Raw genomic sequence first — 25,856 nt, 5'->3', positions numbered from 1 at the left:
AATTTGATGTCAGAACACCAACGGACACCAATTACCCCCTCGGTGAGCTTCTTGTCTTTGAAATCAAGAGTTTAACATGTTTTTGAATGATTTTTCAAGGTGCCCACCCACATCCATTGTATGACCAAAACAGTGGTAGAGCAATTATCAGACTTTCTCAAAAGTACTAGTTTTGTCAACGTTTTGATCTGAACCATTGTATATGATCATAAGTAACCTTAAAACAGGGCTAAACATGCTACTCCTTTAATGTTTGTCAGCTTTAATTGCATTTACAAAAAGTGGACATTTTGAGAGCTCAGAGTAGAACCTGATATCTGTCTTTCTTATTAGCTGATTATAAACGTTACTCATTAATATTACTAAGTATGTATTATACATTCTGTACGCTATGATTCAAACCAGCAAAGAAACCAAAAACATGAAAACGTCAGCACACACACTAAATTTGTGTTATCATGTGTCCATCATCACATCTGCCACAGCAAGTGACTTGCAGCAACAAGGAGTCTACTCTACAGATAATAAGATAGGTACATGCCACCTGCTACTCCTCATGGTCACAGTGCTTGTTTCAAACATGTGCTCTACTGTGTTCTGTACAACAGAGATCTTTATTCAAGACCACATCTAGAGATGAATAGGACAGACCTTTTAATGCACACACACGCACACACACATTATGCACATGCACACCTCTCCTTTTCATGTAATACAAGTCATTTATGGAGTTACATTCATTTTGCACATTTTCTGCTCCCTCAATTCCAGTGTCTTTCTCAAGGACAGAATGTGTTGTGTGTGTTTGCATGTACCAGCAGTTACAAGCCCAGGTGACAAGCACAACACAAGCTACTCACTATTCACATCTCCATCTCTTCTGAATAAAGGCTGTTCACAGGCAGATACTGTTTTCAGATTGTATTCTTCTCTTCCCTATTCTTTTTTGTATAACACCCCTGTGGACCTTGAAGCATAATGTATCATCAGCCAAATTATAAAAAAGGATGGCCACTATTATAGATGTGGTGCTGGTGTAGGTTACTTTTTGTCCCTTGTGCCCAATTACTTGTGTTTATAGTCTCTTATTTGTTAACTTCATTGGACACATGGGGGTCAGCATTGCTGCATTGTGTGTGTGTGCCTGCATTGTGTGTGTGTGTGTGTGTGTGTGTGTGTGTGTATGTGTGTGTGTGTGTGTGTGTGTGTGTGTGTGTGTGTGTGTGTGTGTGTGAAAGAGAGAGGAGGGGAAATGGTGTTCTCACTATTTCATTTTAGTGAACGCTTAAAATTTGAATTAAGATTTTATTTTAATTGATTATAAAATAAAGGAAAATAGTAGGCTATAAGCAGTCATATCAGTATAGGTATACCACAAGGAAGCTAGGGCTATGTAGTCATTTAAATTGTGATTCAATATGATGATAAATGGCTTATTTTTTTATTCTTGTTCATATGCTTTCAAGCTTTGTTTTTTTGGACACAACTGTTTAGTTGCAAAGTCTTTGTACATCCATGGGCTAGGACCTGCCCAAAGTCTTTATACATTCATGGGCTAGCTTAGCCTTCTGGCTCCTTAGCCTTCTGGTTGTTCATGGACAAAATATAAATACAAAAATTTGGGTAAAAAAAAGGGTAACACTTTACAATAAGGTAGCCTACACAAAAAATGATGGGTCAATGAAGGACTAGTTACTACTCTGTAGGCTATGATGTCTGGCTTTAAAATAATGTAGCCTGCACAATAAGGTAGGCTACACAAGAGTAGGCTAGCCTAACTAATAATTAGCCTATAGGCTAGCCTACTCTTCAGTAAGCCTACTATAGAAGTCCCCATCAGTACTCATTAACTAATCTCATAGTTAATCAGTAACTAGGCTAGCCTACTCATTAACTAATCATTGGTTCATCTGTATCTACTGTAGGCTATGTTAGCTTATACCAAAACATAGCCTATAGGCCTAGGCCAGGTGAGATCATTATCTTTTTTCGGGTAGCACTTTACAATAAGGTAGGCTACTGAGTAACTAATGAGGTAGGCTAGGCTACCAATGATAGGTTAATGAGTAGCCGAGTTACTGAAGGGGACTTAGTCCTATAGACTTAAGTAGGCTAGGCTAGGCTAGTTAGGCTACTTATAGGAACTAGAGAACAAACTGGGAACTAGCCTACTAACGTAGGCCTAGTTACTGAGGAACCAATGATTAGTTAATGAGTAGCCTAGCCTAGTTACTGATTAATGACAGTAGGCCTATAGTAGATAATGATGGGTTAGCCTACTAGAGAACAGACTGGACTAGTATAGCTTATGTTTTCACAAAAGAGGTAAGAAATCGAATAAAAAAGAATGACATGTTGACACCGGTCCCCAACATCAGGCTCAACGAGTGCGCGTGATGAAGGCTGACTGACTGACTACTTATTTATCTCCCGCCATTTGGACACCTGCGGGTGCGTCGGATATAGGGTCGAGCCTCGTGGAAGGCAACAACTGCCAACCACCCGGACACTGGTTTGAGTGCTTTTTCGTGAAGCCCGCCACGATACAGCAGCCTTCCAATACAGGCTATATATTTATGTAATTCCATACACAGGCAAGCGAGAGGCGCTATAGGGCTCTGTAGAAAACCCAAAGTGAAAGGGGAGGAGCGGTACTGGGAGTAAAGTAGCCACACGGTGTGTCGTTCTCACCAAGCATTCGCCTGCATCTGAGAGCCGACGCTGGCGAAGAGCGGATAAAGACGCGTTCATCTGCCAAGTCCCGACCGCTCCACTGGCAACAGAGAAACAGGCAACAGAAGCCCACAAAGCCCACCGGACACCTGACAGAGAAAAGACGGGCTATAACAAGAGACAACGTTATACATTTTGCCGTAAAATGCAACAACAGTCTTTGCTGGATAAAGACAGCATTCACACATAAGCGTAGCTAGTCTACCTATCGAAACAAGGACAAACGCCGGGGACAGAAGCAGCGTCCGGAGGGGAGGTAACGGTAAGCGGACAGTCTAAGCCAGCACTGGCCACACAAGCTGCTACTTCATACATTTCTGATGTGTTACGTGACAGGCTGGGTTTAACAATGTGAACCTCTCTGATCGTAAATAGCCTACATTGCGCGTCGTTGTTATGTGTGTCAGAAGGTTCATTTAAGCCACCCCTAGCTGAGCACCATAATATAGCCTAACCAAATGGGGTGTGCGGCTCTCACGTTGTGCGCAAGCGCTGCGGCTTTGAGAGAGAAAAAACTTCCTGCACGGCTTTGGATATTATGTAGCTGGTGTCAGTGTGACATTACTGTAGGCTAATGGTAGATGGGGACAAATATCAGTCTGGCGTAGACACTGATAAATGATTACACGGCAAACAGCACCACAGGGTGCTGTTGTCATCGTTAATCCTTGGTTTTTGAAAGAGATCTATTGTTCTCCATGTTCATTTCTTGTTCAAGGTGTTCGTGCCTATCCTTATGCTTAGTTGTGATCGCTCGCAGGATATCTAACGGTAGCCTAAGCTTATAAGGCTACAATAATAATAATACCACATCGCCAATAGGCTAGGCTACCCACCTTTAGGTTGAACAAAACAAGTTCATACTCTTCACAGTTAGGTCCTATGTTAAATTAGATAACATACTAAGTAGCAATAATCCCTGCTGTCCAGCATCATCAAATCACCACACACGCTTAACCCTTGTAATTAGCCTACCATTGCTGTTGCGAAAAAAATGAAAGACAAGAACACACACACACACTCTCTCTTTCTCTCTCTCTCTCTCTCTCTCTCTCTCTCTCTCTCTCTCTCTCTCTTTCTCTCTATCTCTCTCTCCCTCTCTCCCTCTATCTCTCTCTCTCTCCCTCCCCCCCAGGTTTGATAATGACAGCTTTATGATACCATGGTGCTGAATGCTGCTCACCTCACACTCATACATCCACTCTCACCAACCATAATAATTCATCATCATAAACCTGTACATAGTACACAGTACCTAAACACACACTTCCATTTGGAGATGGATGTGGCCAGGTGTTGTTATATAATAATCCGTCAGTTTGCCCTGGTTACAAGCGGTGACACTCACATTGATAATACTATAAGCCTACCAGGTACTGTGAATCAAGTGTGGGATTAGGGGCTTTAGTCCCAGTCATCCCTGAACAGGTAGAGGGATCGGTGCTTGATGAGGTGAGACCATACATTTTTTAGGGGCTTCTGACCTCCGCTCTACAGGGGGGACTGGCTCTGCATATTTAGAATACCAGTACTCAGTCAGAGACCACAGCAATGCAACTGTGTGTGTGTGTGTGTGTGTGTGTGTGTGTGTGTGTGCATATGGCATGGCTGTGGGTGAGTGTGAGACTGGACCTCTACGAACATTCTCCTGTGATAAACATTCAGACCATGCGTCTTCATCCAGCAGTACACGAGGGAATTACCTAAGCCTGTTTGGATCGAAGCAGAAGAGAATGCTTAGTTTAGATGAATGATATTATCTCAGGTAGGGAGTCTCAGCGAGGGTTCAGGCTCGGCCTGTAATGGAGCGTGGCAACATGTGGAGCTCCTGCTGGAGCTCTGATGAAGTAGGCAATCAACCTGTGGTTTATTACCCTGCTATAGGCTACTGGAGCTACTCAAGCTCTAGGATAATATTTTAGACAGTTAAGATAAGCACAAACAAAGAACAGAACAAAGATAGGCAGGGCTGTCATTTTGTGAACGTAAAGCCGTGTACTAAGGTAGTTATAACAGGAGAAAATTAATAGGAATATTCCTGTAGCTGTCATTTTTGGTGTTACTATAACCAAATAGGCAGTCATTTCATCACTAACCATCAGGCAGTTTTCCTGCTCTGATTTTCTGCTGCTGCTTCGACACTGACTGCTGTTCTGCTTTGATGGTTAGGCACTACATTAGTACGGGGATCCATAGATCCGGACAGTCCCTTTCTTTGAGTAAGATTCTGATCCACTTGCCTTGATGGAAACTCACTGCTGTTCAGCCATGCCAGGCCTGAGCCTTACATGGTCTTAGAAACCTGGGGGATGCTTCTGCTGTACTGGCAGTGGTGAGATAAACACATTAAGCTCACATGCTTTATACGGCGGGACGCTTAAACGAGACAGTAGGGAGGACAGGCATCAAAAGTCCTATGGTGACAGGCTTTCTCTCCGAAAAACAGACATGTTTTCAAGCCTCCTATTCTGGAACTCTAGATTCTCCTTATTGAGTCTCAGCTAGCGGGCTATTATTGGGTTAGTATCTGGAATATTTAGTGATGGAGGTGTGAATAAAATTTCAGTCTCACTAATGTTACCCACACCATTTGTTCTTTTCTTTGTTTTCCTTACTTTGTAGTTCGTTCCCCTAGAATCAGTCTGTTAAAACTACAATTTGTTTCTGTGACATCACTTCCCTGTCCTCTTCATCCTGTAACTACTTCCTTTTTCACGTTATAAGATATCACTTTCGAGTCCCAGTCCCTCACTCTCGCGTAGGAAACACTTCCTGTGACAGAGTCCGTTTTGCAAATCGTAACATAGAATAAAACTGTCTTTTGTTTGAAACCAGCTTGAATCGACCACATCGCGTACTTAAACCAAGTATAGATTTTCATCCATAGAGGCTACAGCCAAATGGTAATATACTTGCTGATGCAGATGGGGCAAGAGGCCATGGGCATTTTCTAAGCTCTTTAGAGACCAGTGAACTATGAAAGTCAGTCTTTTCAGCTGCCCTTTTGCACAAAGCCGATCGAGGGGTGGTGACGGCAGTACAGTATAATAGCACTAAAAGCCTGCAGTTTGACTGCATGGTTACCAATAGTCTCGGAACAAACCTAACCTTGCAAGCCCAGGAACCACAGAGATTGAGACAGTAGCCTGCTCTCCACCAGCTGAAGCTGTTTTAGCAAAAAGGTTGAGTAAAATATTGAGTATGGTCGATCATATCCATCAATACCGTGTTTTTGCTATTTGACTTGCCAGTACATAGATATATATACATCATTTACTTGGTTTGTTCCTCAATAGATTCCAGAGCTATTTGTTTTCTGTCTCAGTGCCGGTGTGGAGCAACATTTTCATTGTGCACCACGCCACTAAGATGCCTGCCATTGGTTGTCTGGTATGCCCTACAGGAAGTGGAGCAAAAGCCAACCCTCCCCTCAATATGCTATGACGCCATTAGGCCTCCAGCTAGCAAGCTGACACCCAGAACCAGGGCCAACGGCCATACTTATCACACTGGAGCCCAATCCCAGATCCACCCTCAGCTTCCAGTACTTGGCATTTCATCTTCATTTCATCATTGATACGTATACTGGGAGACATCCATCCAGCCCAACAGAGAGGACCCAAACAAACCCCCTCAGCTCTACGTGAAGAGACAGGGCTAAGAAGTTGGAAAGGGGCCTACCTATGCATACACATTTTCCAAGCCTCTGCAGGCCATGACACTGCTGTGTGCCGAGTGCACTCTGAGGGGGGGCAGGCCAAGCCTGTTAGCCCCTCGTGATGACACTGCAGATCTGTTCAATGCAAGGGTGGGTGGGGGGGCTGGACAAAATCTCCCCTACCTTCTGTCTCCTTCTGGCAGGCTCGTCACCACGCACCTCCATTTGTTTATGCAAATCCCTTTTAGCCGGGCTTCTGTGACTCTGGCTCTGCCTTGTTAGCGTGCGAGTGTGACAGCCGCGGCTCCCCTGGAATCTCCTTTATAGACCGCACAGTCGCTTTAATAAGGTGTGTTTTATTAGTTTATCACCCGAGAATAAACACTTGTCCTAATGAAATATCAATTCCAATGCTTGGAATGTCTGTTTTGTTTAGTTTTCTTTTAAAGACAGAGTGTATGTCAGGACTTGCTGGAGAGAATATTCTGGGCCTTCCAATGCCAGTGGAGCTACGGGTGCATTATGCAATAATTCATTTGAAGTTGAATAATTGAATCAGCCATCAGGAGTGTGGCGGTGCTGTGCCGGGCATCAAAGGCAGGCCTGGGGGAGCAGAGCTCAGACTGTGGTCCTAATACCAGGCCCCTGGGCCGTAGATAGATGGACCTTAAATGACCCCTCAGGAACCCAGGCTCTTACAGCCATTACACAACATCGTCACTGACTGGACTTCAATTTTTCCGATCCCCCCCTATCCAAAATCACATTACAAGGTGTCACAGGAGTTAGTCAAGGCCAGCTATAGGGATGCCCGCGTGCGCGTGACTGTCTGTTGTGTGACATAGGTCTGCTTCTGTGGGACTTTTAACTAATTAGCTGCCTTGTTTGAAAGGTTTTGTGTTTGCGATGGTTTTCCTTACAGTCCCCAACAGGGTGTGAGTGACCAAACATCAATCATTTGTGGCTGTGTTGTCCTATAGATTGTTTAGATGTTGATGCGTCGGAAAGAGTAAACAACAAACGTATATATAAAATGATATTTGTTGGTATGATACCAACAAGCTGAGGGCAGTGTTGGCTGCTGGGATCAGACAACAGAGTATAATTAGTATGAATTAAGTACCCAGAAAAAGGTGTTGACCGTCTCTGTAAAGTGTTCTGGTTGTCCCTCTGTCAGTCAACAGCGGAGAGATCACATCACGGAAGAGCCCCAATCTGACATGCAGCTACAAACCTGTCTCAAAACATAAAGGTTTGAAGATAATGGGAGTATACATAATACAGACTTGCAGCCGTACAAGTCCTGTACCTCATTTGCATACACCAACTGTGAAAGTTGAAAGGTGGCTCTTGAGTTAAGAGGATACATAAATCTTGCATTTGTGGGTGGTGTGAGCTGAATCTGTAATAGCCTCCGGTTTTGCATCCTGTTTGTTATTGTATGACGCACATTTTTTCTCTCGGATTAGAATGCAATATGAAACTGGCCCTAGACCAACCACCCGATGTTTTGAATTATTGATTTCTTTTTCATTTATTCACCGTGCTGTATCCTGTCAATAACGCGTAAGTACCTGACACACTGGACAAATACCTGACTGACCATGTTAATTAGCTGCTCTTGCTAATTGATTCACCCCATCTGGCAATGCATAAAAAAGAAAAAGAGAGCTTAGATATTTATTTGCTTTCCAGGTAGCAGTCTCCTCTCACTGTGACTGGTACCACTGATACACAATGAATATTGTGTGGATAAAATTGCATGTTGCGACATTCATTTAAATATGTAGCCAGAAGGCTGCACAATTATGAATATGAAAATGAAATTGTCTACTGATATTAGTTTCCATGGGAGATTTTTTTGCTGCTGATATGATGTAGCCACTAGGAACATAGCTCATATAGCCTACTGCATCGTCTGTTCAAGTGGAAACTGTAGTTACTTCACTTCAGGTCGCAGTGTAACATGGTGCAGGGGACTTGGAAAAGCAACATAATTATTGCTTAACATCTGCTGCCAAAGGAATGAACTGTGAAACTCATATAAGGAGTAGAGAAATAAACGTCTCCATGGAAACTTAGAAGGAGTCGTGTGGCTTCTGAGTTTGAGGCTGGCCCAGATTAGGCATTATGTTTCCATGTGCTACTGTTTGGATAGTCACCTTCTTCAAAGACATTGGCCACAGAAATTCCCTGCCATAATACGACTTTCCATAATATCAATAGTATTCTGCTGAGCATGCATGTAGGGAACCTATGTTTTGTAATTTCTCTTTTGCCTATGGGTCTTTGGGGTATAATGGTATAGCCTTTCCAAGGAACACATTTCTATTCCTCTGCATTAGCAACCTTGGCCCAACAATCCCTCTCCCTGAACATGAATTCATTGGCCTTTGGAAAAAGTAGCCATTTGATTTTATAATAAAAAAATCAGTTCTTTGCCCTAAGGCAGGTTAATTGCTATTTGTTTGACAAATAGGCTAGTAGAAGGGCTACCCAGCATTACCTTGCATTTACAAGAGTTTTACTCTCACATATAAGAAACATTGTTATATATGTTGGCTGAAAATGGTCTGTTAAAATTCTGTTTAATTTAAAGAGAATATAAGTATTGTGAACAGTTCACGGGAAATGAGCACTAGCAGCTTTTGCAGGATGTAGTCAAGGGGATGCTGTCCAAGTTTGATTATTAAGGCTAGCTCTATATCCAGACCTTAATTGGTCTCTGCTGATTGCTGAGAATTTTGATTAAGAAATACCATTAAAATTAATGTATTAAGCCTGAAAGTCTGTTTTGCAGTCAGGGGGCTATTTTAATCAATTGATGCAGATGATTTTACGATAGATGTTTTTGATAACTTCCATTAATTTTTTAATTATTTTTTTATTGTTTTTTATTTAATTTTATTGAATGACTGAAGTTGTATTTCATTTATATATATATATTTTTTATGATTTGATTAGCCAAATTTCTATTCTATCCTCTATTTAAAACAAAAGTTTCTGTGAAACTCTAGATTAATATTATTATTATCCAGAACACACAAATACTACTTCATCATTCCTTCTCATTATTCATTTCATCCACCGGTGACTTTTGCCATAAAGTACGTATTATCCATTAAAAATATTCAAATTGCTGCTCGGAGCAAGAGGAGACTATATAAATCTATAAGGAGAAGTCAATGAGGTAGTTAATGATCTTGTGTTGTGCCGAGTAATGGAAAAACATTGCTTATTTCATGGCAAAGTAAAACATTTTCCTTTGGGTTTTTCCTGCTATTTTCTAATAAAAGAGAATAGTGGCAGTAAAGAGAATAGTGGCAGTAAAACCAAGTAGCTTGGGAAACATTTTTGTCTAGCACACTATCTGAGTTAACTATGTACAAATGTCAGGACTACTTGCAAAGATAAGCATCTCAGTGTTTTGGAATTTTCATGTAATGCTACAGCATGAGAATTCTACAGTACAACATGCCAGTGTTAAATGTGTTTAATGATCCCTTTAGTAAATTGTGAGGCATCACTGAGGTCACCTCAATTCCTGCACAATCATAATAATGGATTCAGCCCAGGAGTTTGAAGCAGCACATAAATAATTGTCTATATTTGCTGACAATATGGAATTTTCAGAAGAAATGCAAGAAAAAAAGGCCTCAAACGAATGTCAATCGTCAAATGTCATCGATAGTCATTTCCCAATTGCAGTTTCACTGGTTTCAATTCTACCACTGTATGCTTTACCTCTTACCTCTTAGAAAACGATTGAGATGTGGCAATATTTTAGCATAATAATGGTCTGTGTTGAAGATCACATTACTTCAAGACAAAAAAGAATTGGAATTTAGTATATGGTGGCTCTGACAGTCATTCTCTCTCTTTCTCTCTCTCTCTCTCTCTCTCTCTCTCTCTCTCTCTCTCTCTGGGATGGAGTCATCCCTCAGAGATCACTTTGCAGTGGCTTCCAAAGGCTGCCACAATGGGAGAGTCAAAGTCCCTGTTTAGGAACAACAGAGACACTGTTTACTTCATCACAACAGAGGTCTTTGAAATGTCCTCTCCTATAAAGAATGCCTGCTTTGTAGTCCGCCGATAAAAGCAGCACTTTCAGTTCCTGATGTAATATTAATTGTTGTTTTTCACGTTCGCCTGTGTCCTATGAGTGTTCTGCTCTGCGCCTCTGCTCTTCGTCATTTGCTAGCACATCCCGGAGATCATGTTCAATTCCAGCCATGCCTTCAGACTGACCTTTATGTCTCGTAGCCTGGTCTGCCACTGACTTCTAAGCGTGTGCCCAGGACAAATGTACTGCCTTTTAACTGACAGGTCTAGCACCGCAGTGCACTACCACACAGAGGAGTCGTTTGCTAGTTCTGTACACTAAAGATCCTTATGTACTAAAGATCCTTATGTACTAAAGATCCTTATGTACTAAAGATTCTTATATACCAAAGAGCTTTTTGATGCAATACACAGCACTTCTTTCCCAGTGGTTTTGTGAGGAAATAGATGAGAGAATTTGAAATATCAAACTGCCTCTTTGTATGATAGGGTCGCAACAAACCTACATCAGTTTCAGTGTGCCTATTCGCTCTCGCCAATGCTGTTGTTATTGTTTTTGCAGGTGTAGGCCGCAATACTCAAAAGATCTCATTTGTCTGTGATGAGCATCACCATCCACCAGAGACCAAAGGTAGGGTAAGATATCAAAAGCTCATTATCTCATGTCCCAGTAAATATTTAATTATCCTGAAGAGAAAAAAAACAACAGCCAAGCCCCCAGAGGGTGAAACGAAATAACCATGAAATAACTATGAAATATGATTCGGCCAATACTACCGTTCTTGAAACAAACATTGAAATATGTAAGGTGTTTTCTCTATGACTTGTCTTAAAGACTGATGGTGCGTTTTAGAGGCGCTGTCTCTCAGCTCTGTTGTTTGTCATATTAAAACTGCTATCCTCACATATTATTTCACCGTGCACATTATTCACTGTCAAACGTACCTGTGCCAGGGTGTGATGCAGAGAGATTTCATGTCATGCTACTGTATCTCATCCCATATTATTCTCAGCAAGGGGTTCAATGGGGGAGTATTAGTTCGAGTCAAGTCAAGACAAATATATTAACTATATATAACTTATATATAACTTATTTTTGTTTGTTTGTGTGGAATAAATACCAATTTGCAGTGCTTGGTATGAGTGCAGAGAACAGGTTTAGAATGAGCCTACAGTAGCTCTTAAAAGTTTGGACCTCTATAAATCAAGTTCAGTGTGAAGCACTTGATTCTGTGGTACATTTTACTGTGTGTGTGTGTGTGTGCGTGTGCGCACGTGTGTGTTCACCTACAGTACACATTTCTATAGCCCTGCGCCGCTATTGTAAGGGGCTGAACTACTGGAATGTCTCGATCCACAATGCCATTAATTCTGCTCGAATTGTCCGCTGCGTCCACAGAGTGACCTAGGTCTGCCTTTGTCTGTCACTCCCTGTGAAGATCTCAAAACCCTGTCAGCAAGCAAAAACTCAGTCACCAGGCAATTATGGGTTTAGTGTCCGGTCGCGGGTCATTAAGAGATGGGATTACTGCCGGGCTGGAGGACCCCGGGAATGTGCAGTCTCCTCTGGTGGCCCCCGCTCACCACTGATGAAATAGAATTGAATTAATGGGGTTGCTCACTGCGGAGTCTGATTAAAACCACACACTGCCTTTGATCCCAGAGCAAGGTGACCAGGCCTGGCCCCCAGTCGAAGGTGGTGGTGGGGGAGGTTGCGTGTGTGTGTTTTTGTGTGTGTCCGTGTGTGAGGCTGTGTCCGATGAGGCTGTGTCCGTCCCGGGTCAGTGCGGCGCTGATTAACTCTCCTCATTAAGAGTGCCGGGCCCCTTGCCTTTGCTGGGGAGCTTCAGGTGCAACCCCCCCCACCCCCCCGCCCCTCCCCCAACCGCCCCGCGCTCAGCTGTCTGATCAACGAGGCAGACCAGCCACACGCACCGATGCTCTCTTCATCCAAGATCGGTCGACCCGCATTCAAAACGAATCAGTGTATTTAGAGAGAGTAACTATGCTGTTAATGTTTAAAACCCAATAATGTTAGTAGCATTTTTATAGGTTCCGGACGCACCTCTGCAAATCTCCCCAGAGAGGGATAATCATCCTCGGTTCAGTGGAAAGCCCGCCGTTTAACTTTTAGTTTGGGCTTTCTCAGGGATGCGGAGGATGCTACTAAATTATCCAGCTGAGGTCAGACGTGGCGCTGTGGCACAGCGATTTACTGTCTCCTGCCGTGCGTTTTTCACTGCCCACTGCCAAACAAAAACAGTGGACTGTAACAATGTAGCGCTCTGCGCCTCACCTTTAGAGAGGCAACTACTGCTGCCGTCGTCCCCAATCGCCAGGGCCGGGAGTTGTTTGTTTTGCTGGAGCTGCCTGGTGGAATCAACTCTCCTAGCCTGGCTTACGCAATGACAGATGACAGTCTCCTGTGAGGAGGAAAATGGGTCTCCTGGCAGCGAGACAGACAGAAGCAGGCCCAAGCAGTTAGACTGAGGGGCCGTCAGCTGCAGGCCAGCGTGCTCTGCTGGTTAGGCCAGCAGGGGCCACTGGTGACGGGGAAGGGGGTGAGGGTGAGGGTGGGGGTGGTGGAAGGGCCCCTACACCTCTCCTCATGCTGACCAGAAGAAAAAACGACTACACTGCACCCCTGAGAAAAAGATATTGACCATAACTGATGTTTCAGACCAGCAGGGGCCGCCGGCAGCGGAGGGGGAAGGAGGAGGGTACTGAGATTTCAGACATGCTCACCGGATGTGTCGCTGTGACGTCGTAATGTCGGCGAGAAAAAAACGGCAGCAGATTAAGTCGTTTTAAATGAGCAGCGCTAGATTAGCAACCGGTTCTAATTAACCCTTTGGTGGATAGATGAAAACTCCAGTCCTTGGGCTGGCGATTGGGGAGCTACTCCTATACTCCTCGATAGGGGGGTCTGCCCTGGCCTGCTGACAGAGAGCAAACCTCTGCGCCACCCTTAACATTTACCATGATCCAGCACAGTCAGGTACTAAGCTGTATAGACAGAAAATAACGTCAGCTGCCTGCTGTAAAGGTGTCAGCTAAGCGGAAAAAGTAATGATTCTAATTGACTTGACCTCTGAAATGGACACCATGAGCTGCATGCATGTCTGATATTATCCCCCGGGCAGCCAGGAAGGTGCGTAACACATGTATTTGAATAAGGTGAATGACCTCGACTCTGTGTGAGCGAGTGTGTGTGGGCGTATAAGAGAGAAAGAGAACAGCAAGGTCATGTTTTTGCCAGTTCCTGCTCATTAATGGAATTCACTCTCCTACTAGCAGCACAACCATTGCCATAATAATAACTCCTCTCCATGGTGCTCCCTAATTTGTAGCATGGGGTTGCATGACCACACACGCACACACGCACACACTCATGCACATATACCCTTATATTGCTGTCACATAGACATTGAAATGGTGTCTCTCACACACACCCAGAGTTATTAAGACATAAAGAACAGCAGGGAGTCGGGCGATGCTTAAATAAGCGGCTTACACACACACACGCACACAAATGCGCACAGACACACCCCAGGGGCCCAGGACACAGCAGGGGTCATAACATGACATCTCACCAGGGCCATTGAGCCTAATATCTGTGAACGAGCAGCGCTGGCGTGCAAGCAAGCAGGCATAATCAGCATCAGCTCCAACACAGAACAGGCCTTTTAAACAGCAATTAGGGACAAAGATTTTTACATAAACACAATCGTGAGGAGAGATGCGCAGGAACCCGAAGCTCTGCTTAGAGTTATTAGCATGTATATAGCCTAGCACGCAGCTACTGCTAGCCATCTTCTGTTTTGTTTTTAAAGAGGACTCAATGGAGTGGCACAGTTAGAGAGTAAGAGTACAGGTGATGGATGCAGCCTCATACAGAGGGAGCTGAAAAGAAAGAATTCGATCTACTGTACTTGACTGCTGAATGCGTGAATGTATCTTGTCCCCAAAGAAAGCTTGTTGCTTTGAAATTCCAGGCTGCCTCTCTCTCTCTCTCTCTCTCTCTCTCTCTCTCTCTCTCTCTCTCTCTTTCTGTCTCTCCAGAGAGCTTGAGATAGAAGGGAAGGATAGAGCATTCCTCATATTGTAGTTCATTATACTGTACTTGTAACAATGCAAGGACCAAGAGTTTCTGACACCAACACAACAGAATGTAATATTGTCTCAGCAAAGCAGGTATCCGCTGTATTTTTTTTTAATGTCTTCTTTCCCTCAAGGCTTTCTTGAGACGTCTGGAATACTGAAATGAGATCCTAGTGTTTGCGCAGTGGTGAGCATAGATCTCTCTGCATTACCAAGCCTTAGCTACTAGAGCTGGTTGGGTCACTCACTGCTGGGAATCTACCACACGCACGCACGCACACACGCACGCACACAGACACACACACACACACACACACACACACACACACCCACACTGTAGTTTCAGAGTCTGTCCGTCCCTCAGCAACCCTGTGCCTATCAGTAGGTCCGCTGATTCTCCCTGTCATCGCCTGTCCATCTATCCCTCCATCTTTCTATCCATCCTATTATCCATCCATCCATCCATTGTAACCTCCCAGGTAGGGAAACAGGGGTGGAGCACTGCAAACAATGTCCACACGAGTAGCTAGTCCGCGCCTTGTTGCATTTATTTAAAAGGAGAACTCAGCAAAAGGCAAAAATTGTGAACGAAAGCAAATATGGTTCCTTTCTGCCTCAGGCACAAGTGGGGGAACTGGTCAGGGTTCTGGCGTCGGCTGCTGAAGACGACAAGAAATCAACGTTAGTAACACTTGCACACCAAAAAGGTAGGTCGGTCTAGCAGCACAAAAACACAGGTCCGCTTCTCAGGTCTTAAGACTACTGTGTCTCCTGCGGGCTGTGCTTTTCAGCAGCGTGGACGGCTCGTTAGCCAGTTGTTTGCAGCCGGTGTGCTCCCAATCCGGGCATGATTGTGGTACGGGTTGCAGCTGGGGCGGAGGGTTGCCGGGGTGACGGTGAAAGGTCGGTAAACCCCGTCGATCACCTGGCCGCGCCGCCCTTGGCGCTGAACTTGGCTGGTCCGCTCGGCCAAAGCTCCTCTGGCCGCTCTACCTGCCGGGCGCTGTCCATGGGGCTCGCGCCGGACAGAACCAAGGAGGATGCTACACCATCCATCCATCCATCCATCCATCCATCTTTCCAACGGTGTTAGCCTGAGTTCTCTGTGTGCGTGGACAACCATTCCCTTCCCCTGCAGTAAAGATGTCATGCAGTGCCCTCCTGATAGCTCGCAGCATGTTCTATCAAAGACAGTCGTAAAGTCAGTCCATTTATTTACCAATGTCAGCACCGTTGTCTTCTGCCTTGGCTCCCTCAGTGAAGTTGCGATGCTGTACTTCAAATAATGATGGTATGATTTCTATTTCAGCCCATGCTGGCCTATCATGGATGTCACGCGGTAAAGTTCAAAGTAAACAGTTGTGTTTGTCGCATTTGTCATACAGGACAATGAGTAGTGAAGTGTGTTTTAAATGAAAGTCAATCTTATGTAGCAAGATGACTATCAGTGTAAGTAATGCATATGGTGCAACATGGCTCAGCTCTGGTATGGATAAGAACAAACATGCTGCATTTATTTCCTGTCTTTTCTTTGTTGTATTTTCCTGTTCAGTCACAATAGCCTCTGAATGATATTAATGTGAATCTGTATGATTAGTAAGGTATCAATCATGTTTTATGAAATGCGCTATACAAATAAAGCTTTGATTGATTGATTGATTGATTGATTTTACAGTAGGCTGTGTGACCGAGTAGCCATAACATTAGTGGAAAGAAATTGTCTGCTTGTCCTTGTTAGTTCTATAGTAGTTCTGTTCATTATACTGTTTTCTAACTACTGAAATGTACTGGAGTTCAGCTAATTTCCCAACAGGGCCTCTTATCAAAGAAATGTACTGCTTTATCATTCAAGGTCGACCAGTCTGAGTGAAATTTTACTTTGTATTAATGATGAATATTAGCCACCAAAGTACTATTGCATATCTCCTTATGTTGACAAGGTTTTAATGGCTGGCTGCAGAGTAGCCGACAACTCATTAGGCTGCATATCTCTATCCTACATATGTAGGGTTGCTCTCTGGTATTTTATGGTATTTTCCACTGCTGTTCACGAGCATGACTAAGGCACTGGGGGTTGGCCTGTGTAGAGCTGGAGGCCAAGAAGAATTATTACCATCCTAAGCACCAAACCAGAGCTCAGACAGACTCCAGAGGCTCCATATTCTACCACTGGCCTGACGCTAACAACAGCATAGTTCATACCTCGCGTGTTTATTGTAAGACTAATATGACACAAATAATGCATGTTGTATGTGATGTGCACGATATTCAGTGGGTCGGTCGATTCCCAGTGACCACACAGGTCACATGCCGTACATAGGAGGAGCTGAATTATACTGCTGAAAAATATAGCCAACACGGATGCAGGTAAGGGTTCTTAGTAAGGGGGTAAGAAACGGTGGATGGAGATTCCATGTGGTCTGACTGATACGGTAGACCGGACCTTTGGTAATCCCTGTCTCAGATCCACGGGTTGTCCATTAGCAACATGTGTAGAACCATTTGAAGGATCCATGCACAGGCACACATATGTAGTACAGATGTGAAAAGGACTATGTAGCTGAGAGAAGGGGTACCCTGGCCTGAGGAAGCTACATTCCTTCTCCATATGGGATTTCTGTAAATAGTGCCCCCGCAACTCGTCTCCAGCAGGCTTTCAAGCTGAACAAATCTCGTGTCCCTCTTCTCCTGGCACTCAGTGACAGATTTATTTATTTTTTACATCTGCACAGATGCTTGTGCAAGTTTGATTATGCAGACCGTAGCTTGTAAAGTCGGTTTGTCTTTTTTGTTGTTGGTTTTTGGGAGGTAAGGGCAAAACTCCCAATGATACTTCTTTTGAAGATATTTCTTTCTATTTGAGGAGGAGAGAAGTGTTTCGGTACGCAAGGCCGAGGTGGAAGGTGTGCCAGCGGAGGTGTCCTTCAGATACCAGGTGGACGGGCAGGAGGGGCTTCAGAGAGCAGACCGTGGTCGAGGAACAAGGAGGAGCACTTAAAGCTACTGATATTGAGACCTTCCGTGACCTATCAGGTAGATGAAAGGAAACCGTGAAGAATCGGGGGGAGACAGTCGATACAAATAATAAACAACCACATTCCCTTTTGTTGTTGGCTGTGGTGGTTCTATTTAGAGCTTGTTTATCTCGTTTCATTTTAAATCAGGATTGTATTATATTATATAAAACATTGTACCGTACCATATGACTAATATGTCGTTACACATTTATAGACACTCACATATTATTTCTGCCTTACAAATCCTTCAATCATCAGTCAAACGTACATTGTGAGGAGATTAAATGTGACATGTCAGAACACCAGTGAACCACATGACTTCCCTTTGACCTTAACCCTGCAGCAATGCATCCTGGGATTGAACGACACATGCCCTGTCCTCTGACAGCTGAGTGGCGTGATTGAAGCGAAGCTGTCTTTTATAATCACTGTAAATCTGATTTGGAGGTACAGTTCGTAGGCTATTTCAACTCAGGCATCCACTAATATGTTTTTTTTATGAGATTTCCAGTAATCTTGTTTACTTTCTGATTGCTGGTGCACCATCTGTCATTCTCCGCTACCCCCCCACACTCCTCCTCTGAGAGGAAGGTTCCAGACTCCCAGACACATGGGGTTCATTCTGCGTCTGTAGCCGTGTCAGAAACATCATCCGTGGGAGAGCAGCATGGGTCACTGCCCTCTGAGCCCCCTGTCCCCCTTCTCAGACCATGGCAGTCTACACGTCTATTTCCTCACTTCATTTCTCTCTCTCTCTCTCTCTCTCTCTCTCTCTCCTCTATGTCTACGTGCCTCTCTCCCTTGGTCTCACTCTCTCATTGTCTTTCTTTCTGTCTGTTTCATCTTCTATCTCACTCCCTCTCTCTCTTTCTGTCTGTCTCTCTTTCTTTCTCTCTCTTTCTGCCTCTCTCCATTTCTCTCTCTGCCTCACTCCCCCCGTATATTTCTCAATTTTGTGTCTCGTTTCAAAACTTTTCTCTTTTTGCCAATTTGGCCAATTCTGAGCTGAGCCTGTTGTTTTGGTTGTGAAAATCAATAGCCTTTTTCAGCGGAGAGAGAGAGACTGCTATCCCCGTCAGTCCAGCCCTGCCTGACCACGCCTGTCATCTCACTTAATTGCTTTGCTAATATCATCCACTCTCAGCCTGGAATTAGGTCAGTCAGACTCCACTGCCGGAGCTGACGTATGTATATGAAGCTGCCCTTTCTCTCTCTCTCTCTCTCTCTCTCTCTCTCTCTCTCTCTCTCCCCCTCTCTCTCTCAATGAAATGTTACCTTTGTTTCCAAACTATTGAGTTGTCTTTCTCTACTTTTACACGGTTCTACGAGCTGTAGAACAAGGCCTGTGGGTGTCTATGTACCTTTGATTGTGGCATTGTGTCTGTGCAGGAATAGTAGGCTAATGCTAGCCTGGTATGACCATCCCGATCTAGCGAGATCACTGCTTCGCTCCGCAATATCGGTCTGGCCTTCGCCCCATAGAGAGCGATTATGTGGGCGGGGGTACTTGCCTTGACAGACAAACACCTTCAGCCAATCAACGTTCAGCAAACTTTTGCCAAATCCAGTCGGAAGAACGGCAAAAACGTCTTTTCCACCGAGAAACTCCGCTAGTGCATACTCTTGTTCTTGTTTAAGTGTCTATTTCTGCAATAACTGCACTTATAGCTGTGTTTATTCTTCTAACGTTAACGTTACCACTCGTTGCTTCAGGAGCCGCCATGTTTGTTTAGCGAGCGGCAGGGACACGAACCAATCAGTGGCTGCTTTACACTGTGGGGCGGGATAATTATTATTTTAAAACAATTAAATAATTCAATTCCATCAAAAATCTATATCCTGCTCAATGAGTGCAGAGCTGACTAAAGGGGCAAAGCCGTCTACAAAACCGTGCGTTGCTCTGAGGCTCTGTCCTTCGAGCTACAGCTGCCCGCTCGTTTACTACAGTAGACAGCGGCTGCAGGCGGCCATCTTAAACAGGCTCGCTGAGCATAGATGAGGGACGAGGGGCTCGTAGTTCTGTCGAGGCGGTAGGGCGCAGAGCCAGCTTCTGGCAAGACCTCATACTTTCCTCTTCTCCTGGTTTAACAGCGCACGAGAGAGCCATGGTACGCTGCTCCGGCCCCGGCTCTAGCTCTGGCCCCAGCCTCCTGCCCCAGCCCTAGCAGGCCCCCAGGAACAGCTGTGAGGCCATTTTTGGGATAGTGACCAAACTCGGTATCGCAGGTCACGCATGGGTGCCAAAAATGCATACATGGGGAAAGAAAGCTGTCTGGATTCCGGAAAATATTTCTGGGTATCATCACTCAAGTCAAAAACGACTCTTTGAATGAGTTTTAAGACATTTTTCTTTAGAAGCCACCAAGAGCTGGAGTTTTACAGTTGTTTCTTTCCCCGTGTTTCTCCGCTGCTGCGCCGGTGCTGTAGCCTCCGGAAGTAGGAGTCGTAGAAACCTCTGGTACGGCCGGGTGCACTGGAATGAGTGGGCCGCCACCTTGGAATGCCTCATCTATAGTTTAATACATCCATGGGCCCTAGCCACAACTCAGCCGCTGTGGTGAAGCAGATGGAGGAGCTATTAGAGTAGGAGCCTTCCTGTAGGTAGCCATTCCAGCTTCACTGCCCTCCACACGCTCCCACAAAGGGACTCTCGCTGCGCAGAAAATGGCTCCAGTCCTGCTCTCCGCCACAATGTGAGTTATGATGGAGTGGTCCGTTCAGTTGTGAAAAGCGCACACCAGCTATAATCAATGCCCAGAGGAGGTTTTTACACCCTCAGAGACTCCAGCCAGCAGCGACATTAGCTAACGTAAGCTAACAGGCTGCTCGGTCCTGCTGGGGAACGGGTTTAGCATCGCTCTCTCTGGCAAACCCTAATCTTGTGTCTTTTTTGGCTGCCGATTGTGGATTCCAAAGACAATCCAAGCGAAACTCCTCTTGATCGCGTGGAGACTGAAAGTCCAGCTGTCGCCCAAAAACCGGTGTTTGTTCTGGAGGATTCTGGGAGCTGAACACAGGCCCGGTTTGTGGCCAGCACACACAGTTTGAGCCTCAAGGAGCTCAGAGATCTGTGGTGCATCTGAGATGGTGGTGTTGCTGTAAGAGAAAAAAAGAATCAAACTCAATCTCCATCAAGCCTGTGACTGCAACAAGTCTAATGTAAATGTATTAGTGTCAAGTCTAATGTACTGGTACTTTTTTTTTTGTTGTCTTCAATTGAATTGTTGTGCTGGTCACATCGCAAACAGAGTCGAGGATCGATCTGAGGACATTTCACAGGTGCTTTTTCCGCATGTTTTTGTTCCACTCTCCACTCTTCTGCCCTCTCTGCCCCCCTCTCATCCTGATTAGCTATGACGTGTCTGGAGGCCGCGTTTTCTCCAGTCACTTAAGCTCCGCAGCACCATCTGCACCGCGCTCTCTCTCTCTCGCTCGCTCGCTGTTTGCCTTGCACTCCAGTTCCCATTCAGATGCGACCGTCAAGCCAATCTGATCCGGAGTCATTCACATGTACGCTGCGAGGTTGAATTTGCGAGTCAAATGTGCTATTCTACATACAGATTTCGTAGATGAATTTGTCAAGTGGTTCCTTTTCACTCTGTGAGGCCCGCCGCCGTTCGGGAGGAGGCGATGATGACAAGGCTCTATTAGGGATGATTCTTTTCAGCGCTTCTGTAATGGCTTCATCTATATTCGTGTGTGTTTGTCTGTTGTAAGTCATGTTACCGTACTTGTATTGGCCTGCTCGTGTAGTTTCTGACAATGCCATCGATTCCGTCAGTCGGTGAACAGTACTGGTGGCTCCACCGACAAATAGGAGAAGAAGAAAAGAAAGACTCTCTTCTGACAAAAGGCAACAAGCCAAAGCATCTCAAAGATTTGTCTCTCCTTTGAGGAAATGTGCAGTGTTCCCCTGGATTATGATCAAACTATGCTTCATACCGTGCCTGCCTGGTATATCCTTGATGTGAGAAACCGCGCGATTCTTTCAATCAACCGTTAATAATTTCGAGACATGAGCCAGTGGGGAGGGGAATAAGGAATAGCTCAGAAGGAGCAGTCCAATGGCATAATAATATTACAGAAAGACATCAGGGCTGCCTTTTCTGTCTCAGCGCTTCACTTTTATGAAAAATAAATTCAGACTCGAGGTGGTTTCACAGCTGACGGGGCTGGGGTGGGAGGCCTAATCCCCCTGGAAATATGATAATACCCACGAAACATTGCCCCGTCTGAGGTAGGCTAGTATCCGACTCGCGCTGGATAATGGACACGTAGGGGAGATTTCATTGAGGAGATCAAAACTATCCAACCGTTTAACGGATGTTCACGGGGAATGTGGAGTCTGAGGAAATGCATTCGGGAGACGCTGGCATCCACATTGATCATTCTGATGACTGTCAAAATTTTTCGGAAAATGGCCTAAAAAAAACCCCCCATCTTCCCTCGTCATTAACACCTGCAGGTAGAGAGAAGCTGTTGATGATGAACTGAGGATTACCTGTTGAAATGTTATACTTAAGATTAACCCCCTCACAGTCTCACACTGTTAGCTTTAGAACTCTATGAATAGTATCAGGCTCACACTCTAACCACACTCTTAACAGCATTACTTCAAATTCTGTTCCAATGTCAACAATGTAGCCTATCTGTTTAATGAGCCAGAATGAGGCAGGCATCTTTTTCCTCCTTTGGATAACCAGCCATGTGTCATTGAGTCTGAATCTGACGATAAAACCTTACGATTGGTGTGAATAGCCTCAGAGATACAGGTTAGCCTCCCATCCCATAGGCAACATAGTTTTACTTCACTATCTCTGTGCCATCCTGAGGTTCTAGGTCATGTTTGATAGTGATGTCTCAGCTGATATTTTATGACTGGGTTAATTGGAGTGACCAGTCATTAGACCTTGTTTAATGACTGCGTCTGGTCGTTTTACTGGGTCTGGCCGTTTCAGTGGGCCTGAGCGTAAGTCATGTCGTGTAAGGACAAGTGGCTTCCGTCCTCTCTGACTCGAGCCCTCTCACCATTACCTAATTCTCCGTCTCAGACCAGACAACATCCGTATTCACTTAGCTTGTGAGCCGCTGTGGTATTTCTCATAAAAGACAGCCTGAGCAACACTCTATTACATCTCGGCTTCCGACAATGCGTCTCTGGATCTTGTCCTTCCAAACGAATACGGACATAATACAATTTAAAGCTTCGCTTGGACTTTCAACATCACATCACCTTGCTCAAAAATAAACCTGCTGTGGTACGATGCGGTGTGTCACGTCCGCTTGTGTATTCTCTGCCCGTTGAATTAAGCCCTCTCCCTAGGTGAAGATGCAATACGCTGTGAGATTCGCCAACCAATTTTCTCTTTATTACTGCTGTGTCCGGCCGGTCCCTGATGAGATTAACTTACTTCAGAATCATCGTAGGAGGGAGACTGAGGTGGTGGTCAGTGGCTGGGCAGCAGTCTATCCACGTGTTTCTCCAGTGCACTTGTACCCCATACTGAAACTTAATGGTTAACGGTTACTGTAATACACAGGGTCTGTTTCAGAGACATGGGGGGGGGGGGGGGGGGGGTTGTTAGACAATGCCCGTAACCAGTGATACCAGGGCCTGTTCCTAATTCCCCTAATGGTAAAGGTCCTGTTTGAGGGTATGGAGATAAGATCCTATATCCGTAGAGAAGGGCATCTCCCACCTCCAGCTATGGGGGGAGGAAGGGGTCAACCTCCCCCTAGCCCAAACCCCATCTCCCCTGACCCGATTTAGCCTCTTCGGGGCTATGTTGCTCTGGGCAACGCACTGAATTCTCCATTGTTCTTGTCTTTTAATCGGATCAGCTTCTTCATTTTTTCATGGAGCCCTCCCAGACCTTTTTGATGAGGGAGGGGGGGCAGGAGGGGGGGGATGATCCACTCTACGGGATCTCAGCAGCGGGAACGTGCTGCTGGAGGGCTTCAGTGGGATAGCTGCGAAGAGGACTTCCGACACTGACGGATGGCAGTGCGATGACCAACACACACACACACACACACGTGCGTACGCACACACACACACGCGCGCACACAATCTAGATGATGAATAATGTATTTCTGGATTTGCAGTCATCAAAAACAGATCAATGTGAATTATTAGGTTGTTATTTTGTGGAAAGATGTTGAATACCTTCCTATGTTTTTCCTGACAACCAGCTCTGATTGATTAGCTTAGTTTTTAAAATTGCCATGGCAACGTGACAGAAATCCATCAATCCTTAGGTGGTATGAGTGTCATTGATCACGTTTTGATTCGTTGAATCGTTAGCTAGCAGCATGCTCGAAAATGCATGCGAGATATATTAGTGGGTTGCCATGTGTTATACTACACTATGCGTGTGTATGTTGTGCTGTGTGTGTGTGTGTGTTATGCTGTATGTCTGTGTTTTGCTGTGTGTGTGTGTGTGTGTGTACTGTACTGTATATGTTGTGCCGTGCATGTGTGTTCTTGGGATCAAGATTTAAAGCGGTATTCCTGGCAGGTGAGGCTGTTATAGGTGGTGTCTTGGTAGGCTGCTGTGATTCAGATAAACTATCTCAAATCAATAAACCCTTGTTTTCACACTCAAGCCAGCCCACATTTGCCCCCCTCACCTCCCTCACCCACACCTCCAAAAAGGTCAGAGCCCACCAAGCCTTTTTAACTATTATACTGTTTACCGTGCTTAATGTCGAGCTCTAATCATCCATACCGAGATTGATGTCTAAAGCTGCTGGCTCCCTTCCCTGCATTTCTCTGTGATTAGTTCTGAGATCCATTACATAATACAAGATGGCATGTATGCTGGTGTCCTTGACAGGCAGACGGGCAGACAGCCTCTCCTTCTGGCCATTAGAAATATTATAAATCACTGTCCCCTTGGTGTCAGGCAATTACTGGAGATAGTCTTTCCTTTGTTGATTTTTACTCGAACAGCATTTTTTTTTATAGACCTTTTTTTCTCCCAAAGTGGTGTCAAGTTTCTTCTTTGTGCACAAAGTCTGAAGATGACTCACCACTCACAAATGACCTGAGAGGCAAGATTTTCATGGTGAGTGATTGTGTTGGTGATTACTGTGGCAAATCGTTCTCTATACGTGCATGGATTTAAAAACTGGCAATTATTTCTCTCCCACCGTGGTCCTTGATGACAGTTGAGCTCTCTTTCTATTCTCTCTCTCTCTCCAGTCCTCTTCTCTGAGTCAACTAACGACCACGTTTCCATGGCTAGCTCTAGAAATGCGAGACATAGACATTTACATTCCCTCCTGCTAGCGACAGTACACACAGACTCCGCCACTCGACATCCTCCCGAAACTGATATTGGCTCTTCACTGTGTCATAAATCAAGTGGCTGGGACGGAGATTCGAGGAGAGTCACATGTTTATTGAGTGCTGGTTTGATGAGAAGGACAGATATCTCCAGGAGATTGACCTTGGCGGCATCACGATCCATATTCCCGTCTGAGAGCATGGGAAACAGCCAGCTTACTCCACCAGCCCACTGACGGCCCGCGCTGCACAGGCGATGAGTAGGAGAGAGAGAAAGAGAGAGAGAAGAGAGAGAAGAGAGAGACAGAGAGATGTGCTATGGAGCTCGTCCTTCGACTCCTACAGTAGCACACCCGAGAGCCCGGGTGGATGCTCCAGCCTGAGGGGTCGCTAATCAAAATGGCCGCCGCCGCCGCCTAATCGCTCAATCATATCCCCATGCGCAGCTATCCCGCCACGTTTGTTTGTTTTCTGTAATGAGCCGTTAGATTTCAACCCTTAATGTCATCAGCGATTGGTTCAGCGGCAAAATACTGATCTAAACGATGGCGATCCCGCGGAGAGGCTCCTCGTTGCTCGGAAAGACCACGGTTGGCCAACCAGGGGGTTTTAACGTCCATATTAATAAAACCAGCGCAAACAATACCACGCATCAGCAGACGCTCTACATACCGAGCGTATATTTTTTTCATGTTGCTTAAGCCCATCAATATCTATTTATCTCACAGCAATGCATGTGATTCACCGCAGCTCGGGAGAATGTAGATGTCATATCCCCGCCACCCTTAGCAGTCACGCTGGCAGCCGGTGTGACATTCGGCAGTCAGAAATGGCGTGCGCCGCGGTAATATATTCCCCTCAATGGGCTCATCTGGGTATCGCCAGACCAGGCAGCTGTTCCTAAGGATATATGTGCACCCAGTATCTTCACTGTCACCAGCTCGGTGTGGCTGTGCGATGCTATCGGCCCTTATAAGGGCGTACGGGGGAGATGGCC

The 25,856-nt window shown here is 45.1% G+C and overlaps 1 protein-coding gene across 1 annotated transcript in view; it reads left to right on the top strand.

Moving 5' to 3' along the window:
* Positions 1-2,863: 2,863 nt before the first annotated feature.
* The window catches only part of klhl29 (kelch like family member 29), a gene marked incomplete at its 3' end in the record, with an annotated part of 195,139 nt that continues 172,146 nt past the window's right edge, over positions 2,864-25,856 (top strand). Inside the window, 1 exon segment of the mRNA XM_084439232.1 lies at positions 2,864-2,995.

The sequence above is a fragment of the Borostomias antarcticus genome (genome assembly GCF_949987555.1).
Source record: "Borostomias antarcticus genome assembly, chromosome: 6".
Classification (NCBI taxonomy): Eukaryota; Metazoa; Chordata; class Actinopteri; order Stomiiformes; family Stomiidae; genus Borostomias; species Borostomias antarcticus.
Note: the sequence above shows the minus strand (reverse complement) of the source record. Positions and strands in the feature narration are given on the sequence as shown.